Here is a 7,291-nt window from a genome sequence, read left to right as displayed (position 1 = left end):
TCAAATCCTATTTATACTTGCTCCCAGAATGACCTTGAGCAAGATAGTTAATTAGTCTGCGTCTCAGTTTCCAAGTTTGTGAAATGAGAGCTCGATCTAGATGATATCTGTGGCATCTTGGTGCCAGAAATCTGATTAAATAATCCAGCTCAAAAGTTTCTAGCCTGTGAGAGGGGATAATTTGATATTGGTTAAAACAGTTTACCCCTTTCCTTCTTAGCTGTGTTGGTTTGTCCTCTTAAATAATAATGGTACTTTGCCTCTTTAGAGAGCATTTGACACTTTTCACAGTATTCTCACTTACCATCTCTGCGCTGGTCATCACGATGCCCTGTGAGATAGGATAAGGGCTGTCCTCTTTCTGCCATATCACACTGTCCCTCTCAATGCCCCTAATATCATTCAATGATGGTCTTAGAATCTGAGGGTTAAGTTTCTTTTGTCGTCTTTAATACATTTCTTCTAAAGAACTCCCAGATGGCCCCCAAACACAAACAAAAAAAAAACTGGAAACAAAGTAGAGACCCATAAATTGAGGAATGTCTTGGACAAACTGTGGTATGTGAATGTAATGGAATATTATTGGTCCTGTCGCTTCCAGGACTGACTCATCTCAGCCCAGAGGTGATGGGCTACAGGCACAGAATGAAGAATGCAAAATCAGAAATAATAATGATGACAATGATAATAAAAATAATTTTTATTGTCATAGCTACAATAGTTGTGCTCCCACAGCCTTCTACTGTTTGCAAAACGCCTAACATAATTTCCATCATCTGAGCCCTATGTTATTATCTCCACCACTTTGTGGAAGAGGAAACAAAGTTCAGACTTACCAAGAGCCATAGGGCTCATGTCTGCCATTATATTGGCTTAGTTTGTTTTAGTAATAACTTCTTTCTTTCTTCCTTTCTTCCTTCCTTCCTTTCTTTCTTTCTTTCTTGATTGCTTGCTTTCTCTTTCCTTCTTTCTTCCTTCCTTTCTTCCTTCCTTTCTTCCTTCCTTCCTTCCTTCCTTCCTTCCTTCCTTCCTTCCTTCCTTCCTTCCTTCCTTCCTTCCTTCCTTCCTTCCTTCCTTCCTTCCTTCCTTTCTTTCTTTCTTTCTTTCTTTCTTTCTTTCTTTCTTTCTTTCTTTCTTTCTTTCTTTCTTTCTTTCTTTTTGTTTAGTGATACTTTTAACAAAAGAGGTTTTTCCTCTTTAAGATGATTAGAAGTTGGCAATGATAGGTTGAAAAGCACCAGTAAAACGATTGTACAAAAATAAACATAACGGGGGAGGCATCAATTTGAAAAGTTGGCATTATCCCCATTCAGGACAAGAGAAATATCTCTGTTAAAAAGAGGTGGGGGGGGGGGGGAAAGTGGCACTAGGACTTTCAGAGAATTTCTAGCTGATGCTGCTACCCATGGACCACACATGGATGGAAGACTTTATCTCTCCATCCTCCCCATTCTTCCAGAAGGTTTTTCTCCTTTGAGGTTCCCAAAAGTGTGCTGTTACACTGTGTGAGGCCCAAAGGGGACAATTAAGCTAATTATATCATTAAATATTGCAACATGTCCTTGTAAGGGAGGGAAGGGCAGATTTTATCCTCGTGTCCATTTTATAGAGAAAGAATTGGTGGAACAGAAAGGTCAAATAAATTGCCCAAAGTCATGGAGCAAATTAAGAGTAAAGTCACGACTGGAAACCAGGTCAGTCTCCTAAAGTCTTTCAGTCTACCTAAATATTATGCTGGCCCCTGGCCCTACATGAATCCCTCCTCCTCTAAACTAGAAGATGTAAGGATGTAGAAAGACAAAATTGATTGTTTTTTTTTTAAATTTACACTAAATTTACTAAACCTGGCAGCTTACAAGTTGGAGCCAGGGGCCAGTGATTTTTTTTTAAACCCTTACCTTCTGTCTTAGAATTGATACTAAGTATTGATTTCAAAGCAGAAAAGTAGTAAGGACTAGGCAATTGGGATTAAGTGACTTGTCCAGGGTCACACAGCTAGGAAGGATCTGAGGCCAGATTTGAACCCTGGAACTTCTGGCTCCAGGCTTAGCACTCTACCCACTAAGTCACCTAAGTGCCCTAGTGATAGGGGTATTAGGATACCCACATATTATCAAAATGAACAGGAAGGATCTATGATTTCATCAGGGAGGGAAAATGCCCAATCTAGGAAGTCCTTCCTCCAGTGAAGTAGGGGCAACCCCCCTACAACATAGTAGATACATCCTAGGGAGTTTTCTGAGGCACTGGTAGGATTTGAATTTAGGTTTTCCTTATGCCAAGTCCAGCACTTTGCACCAAGCACCTCTGCTGCTTTAGGATATAGTTTTCAAATATGTTCTGAAGTGATTCCTGTACAATGGGTAAAGTTGGGAATTGAGAAATAATTCCAAGGAAACAGAGACCCTTCAAGTTCTGGACTTGAAAAATGCCAATGAATTAGTCTAGATTAATAATTCTATTGAACACAGGCTTGCCACAGATCAATAATAATAGTTTACATATAATGCTTTAAGGCTTGGAAAGTTCTTTACATGTAGACTGTCATCTCATTTAATCTTTATAACAACATTGGGAGGTATCATACTCTCATTATCCCCATTTTACAGACGAAGAAACTGAAGCACATAATGGTAAAATGACTTGCCCAGGGTCACATCACTAATAAGTGTCTGACTCAAGATTCAAAACTTGATTCTATTCCCCATGTCAACTAGCGGTACAGGCACAATTTCCAATGACTAAGCTTGCATCAGAGTCATTCTGCAACTGCCTTTTGACCCTCCATGTGTAAGCTCTGATAACTAAGGACCAAACAAATAAAGCACCGATGGTCATCTGTCTGTCTCTTGTCCATGGACCAGCCCAGCTAAGTGCAGAGAAATTACCTCCCAGGTTGGACACAGGGGATTGAGTTTTTTGACCACAGCAACTCCCCTCGCCTTTCTTTGGGCTTACAGAGGAGTTGCAATTAGGAGCACTAGTTAAATCACTGATCCTTAAAGCATGGAATCACGCGGCACGGCTATTTTGAGAGCCTTTGTTTTTGTCAGTGACAGGCTAAAATCAATTACCTCAAAGCATTCACACAGAGCCTTTTTGCAGGTAAGACCATGCTGGGCACCAAGCACAGCAATTAAGGAGGCCATTAAAGGGCCTTCTCGCTTCAAGTTTGCAATCAGAGGCAGATGGACTGGGAGCAACAGGGCTAGGATTCGATTCAATTCAATAAGGGAAGGTGATGGGAAGAAATAGAACTTTACAACACACACACATATTATATGACCATGGATACATGTATGTGTATGTATATCTAGACATATATTTGGATATTTTGTTTATTATAGGTAAATATAATATATTATGTATAAATATTCTAAATATAATATATTTATATATAAATATATCTATATATCTGGCCTCAGATTACTAGTTGTGTGATCTTGGGCAAGTCACTTAACCTCTGTTTGACTTAAAAAACCAGAGAAGGAAGTGGGAAACCACTCCAGAATCTCTGCCAAGAAAATCCCACAGGTCCACAGAGCCAAGTCATGACTGAATGACTGAATATGACCCAAGTACATATACGTAATCAGTCAGTCAACCAACTGGAAATTTTGAGGACTATAAACTACAAAGGAGTCAACCTGCATAATGTAGAATGAGTTTCCTCAGCTAAGAGTTCCTTTTACTAACCACAGGTCCAGTTCCTATCTAGTTTATATATAAAGATGGGGAGTACAGGTATTGGATTGATCAATTAAATTGCCCAACTTCACTTAAAGCAAGTAGTAAGATGCCTTACACTCTACCTCTAATCAATCAATCAAACATTCAATAGAAAAATGCTTGAAAATCACTGGATGGACTGAAAACTGGAGCAGCAGGAAGTGGGTTTGGAGACTCAGCCATACCTTTTGGTTCAACTATAAAATACAAAGTTGGTTCTGGAACCAAGGAATTTGAGCAAGGAATATTCTGGTCAAACTCCTAAAAGGGAATTGATTGGGGTTGGGGGAAAAGAGGGTCTCAGTCTCAGCTTTCTACCCTGCCCTGCATCATGTTTAGAGGAAGAACTTATTTGGAAGGTTCAAAAGAATTTTGAACTTCCCATCTCCCCATTGATGTACTAGCCTCATCCCTCTCATGAGAAATGCTGGCATCAGTTTCTACATTAAGAGGCAAGAATAGACCAGATATCATCTATGAGGAAAAGAAAAATCAAGGCCCTACAGAGAGCCTAACAGAAAAGGAACACCATAGCTAGGGGGAATATCTTAAGGACTCCAGAAAAAAGACATCCAGGAGTTGTGAATTACTCCTTCCACTTGTGCTCTGAGCTTGAGCTCACTTTCCCCATGATTTTGTATATACTTATGGGAGAATGTGTCACAGACTTTCAGAGGGAGGGTAGAGAGAGAGAGATGTTATGTGCACTTGTCTTTATAAATATCCTTTTCTAAAAAAGTATAGAGTTTGACTGAAAATGGACACCAAACACTAATCATGTTAAAAAAGGAAGCACACTGGTGGGGGCTTATGAGCTATAAAACATTAGAAAGATACACACCCATATCCACATACTCAACTTCTCTGGAATCCTTTTTTTTTTTAAATTTTCCATGGTTCCATGATTCATTTTTTCTCCCTTCCTTCATCCCTCCCCACTCCTGGAGTTGACAAGCAATTCCACTGGGTTAGAATGTATATATAATCACTCAACCCATTTCCATATTATTCATTTTTGTAAAAGTAATCCTTTAAAACCAACTCCCCAATCACATACCCACACAAATAAATAATAAATCACATGTTTTCTTCTGGATTTCTACTCCCACAGTTCTTCCTCTGAATGCGGATAGTGCTCTTTCTCATAAGTCCCACAGAATTGTCCTGGATCATTGCATTGCTTTTAGTAGCAGGCAATCACATTTGATCATCCCCAAATGTTTCAGTCTCTGTGTACAATGTTCTCCTGGTTCTTCTCATTGCGCTCTGCATCAGCTCATGCAGGTCTTTCCAGCTCTTTCTGAAATCATCCTGTTCATCATTCCTTACAGCACAATAGTATTCCATCACCATCATATGCTACAATTTGTTCAGCCATTCCCCAATTGATGGACATCCTCAGGGACACTTTTTTGATCATGGGAGTTGGAAAGGAGCCAGGATAGGAGCACACAACCTGCGCTACAAATGGGGCTTGGGAGAGTAATTCAAACATTTGGTTAGAACTTGTGCTTTCAATAATACAGAGCAGATCAATATCTGCTTTTCCCCACACAGTCTTTGAGAGCGACCTGAGGCACCGGATAGTCTGTGTAACTTACCCCAGATCAAAAAGTCAGCATGTTTCAGGGGCAAAACTTGAACCCAAGTATTCTCAACTTTCAGTTGGGTTCTCTGTCCACGGCACCAGACTGCTTTTCTCCCAAATGTAAAATTTGTTATTAAATAAATACTCAATAATTGGGTAGAGTCATGGGGAATGTGAAAAAGTAGGGGATCAGGAAAGGCTAGAGGGGTTCTAGGAGGCGGAGGTAAGGAATGGGTGCATTTCTGGCTCAGGGGACAGCTTGTGAAAGGGTGTAGAGGTAAGAGATGGCGTGTCTTGTTTGGGGAACAATAAATAGGCAGTTAAGCTGGAACATGGAGTGATGAGGAGTCATGTGGAATCAGGCTGGAAAGAGAGATTGTGAAGGACTTTCCATGCCAAATGAAGGAGCTGCCGTTTTAGCTTAGAGGCAACATTAACATGTAATGTTGTGCATTATGATAATCCCTGTATTTTATCCTTCTCATAGACGGTAAGTGGACCACATGCATAATACATTTCTTTTTCAGGACTTGTGATTTCATCTGGGTAAGAAGGTCTCCTGAGGATACTCTCGCTCCCTAGGCAGATGGGCACTTGCTCTACTACTGCTCAGGTGCTGAGAGAGTTGCCCAGGGCACCGAGACGTTAAGAGACTTGTCCAAAACTGCACAGCCATAAAAATAATGACATCATTTATACATATTCTGAAAACCACAGAATCACCAAACTAGAGAGAATCTCAGTGGTCATCTGGTCCAGGAATTCTTAACTTAGGGTCCATGGATCCCCGAGGGGTCTGCGAGTAGATTTTAAGGAGTCCAGGAACTTGAGAAGGGGACAAAACTTACATCTTTATTTTCACTAACCTCTGATAGAAATTTAGAATTTCCTGCAGTTATTTAAAAACAGTATTTGGAGAAGTGGGCCCATGGGCCTCACCAGACTGCCAGAAAGACATGCAAAAAATTTCAGAATTCTTTTCTTTTGAAACCCTCACTTTTCTGACCTAGTAACAACTCTAAAGACAGGACAGGGGCTAGGAAATCGAGGTTAAGTGACTTGCCCAGGATCATACAGCTAGGAGGTATCCGAGGCCAGATTTGAACCCAAGTCCTCTTGACTCCAGACCTGACATTCTAGCCACCTAATTTCCCCAAAGAATTCTTGATCTAATCTTCATAAATGGGGAAACTGAGGCATGGAAAGGATGAAGTGAGGTCGCCATGGTGACATTTATAGAGCTGTCACAGGTACCTAAATATCCTGACAGGATAAGCAGATGTTGGGGTGATGGGGGGAGGGGAGGGGGGAAGAAAGAGGGGGCTAGAGAAAGGAAGAAGGCAAGGAGGAAATAGCTCTTTTATCGGTTGATTTTTATCAGCAGGGTTGCCAAGAGGTTATTTGGGGTGCCATGGAGATGGTTCAAAGAAGGATGAGAGAAGGCCAGGGGGGTTAAGGGTTCTAGCAGGGATCCTCGCTCCTTCTTGCTCCTCTCTGCTTTCCTTACTCAAGTGAGCCTCATGAAGCCCAGAAAACTTTTGAGCCCAAGGACAGCATCTACAACAGCGAAACCACAGGCAGCCCAATAAATGTTTATGTGTATGCATGCATGCGTGCGTGGGATGAGTGTACATGTACGTGTCTCTCTGCTTCCCTGATAGAAGGAGGTCTGGGTGACCTGAACTCACCCGCTAAGAGTTGGGTTTCCTCTCCCTGGGAGCCCATCTGCTGTCACCAGCCTGAAATGCTGGGCGGGTGGCCTGAAGAACTCTCAAATGGGGCTAGCTAGGGGTTTTCCTGCTTCTTGGTAAACAGCAGCCACTCTCATTTCATGAAGTCTCGGGTCTTCGATCTCACTGCCCTAGTTGGAAAATCCCTCTGCGCCCGATCGGCTTCAAGACCGAAGATGCAGGAAACCATGACATGCAAGGCAACCAGCCCTACTTCATGTGGTGGCAGAGTGGGAGAGAGTGT

The 7,291-nt window shown here is 41.5% G+C and overlaps 1 long non-coding RNA gene across 1 annotated transcript in view; it reads left to right on the top strand.

Moving 5' to 3' along the window:
- LOC130455445 (uncharacterized) overlaps positions 1-6,923 on the top strand; it is a 19,398-nt gene extending 12,475 nt beyond the window's left edge. The window contains exon 2 of the long non-coding RNA XR_008913420.1: positions 6,702-6,923. This is a non-coding gene — a long non-coding RNA (uncharacterized LOC130455445). The remainder of the gene's footprint in view (positions 1-6,701) is intronic.
- The last annotated feature ends 368 nt before the right edge of the window (positions 6,924-7,291 follow it).

The sequence above is a fragment of the Monodelphis domestica genome, chromosome 7 (genome assembly GCF_027887165.1).
Source record: "Monodelphis domestica isolate mMonDom1 chromosome 7, mMonDom1.pri, whole genome shotgun sequence".
In the NCBI taxonomy this organism is placed as follows: domain Eukaryota; kingdom Metazoa; phylum Chordata; class Mammalia; order Didelphimorphia; family Didelphidae; genus Monodelphis; species Monodelphis domestica.
The sequence above is the reverse complement of the archived record's forward strand: the minus strand, read 5'-3'. Positions and strand labels throughout refer to the sequence as shown.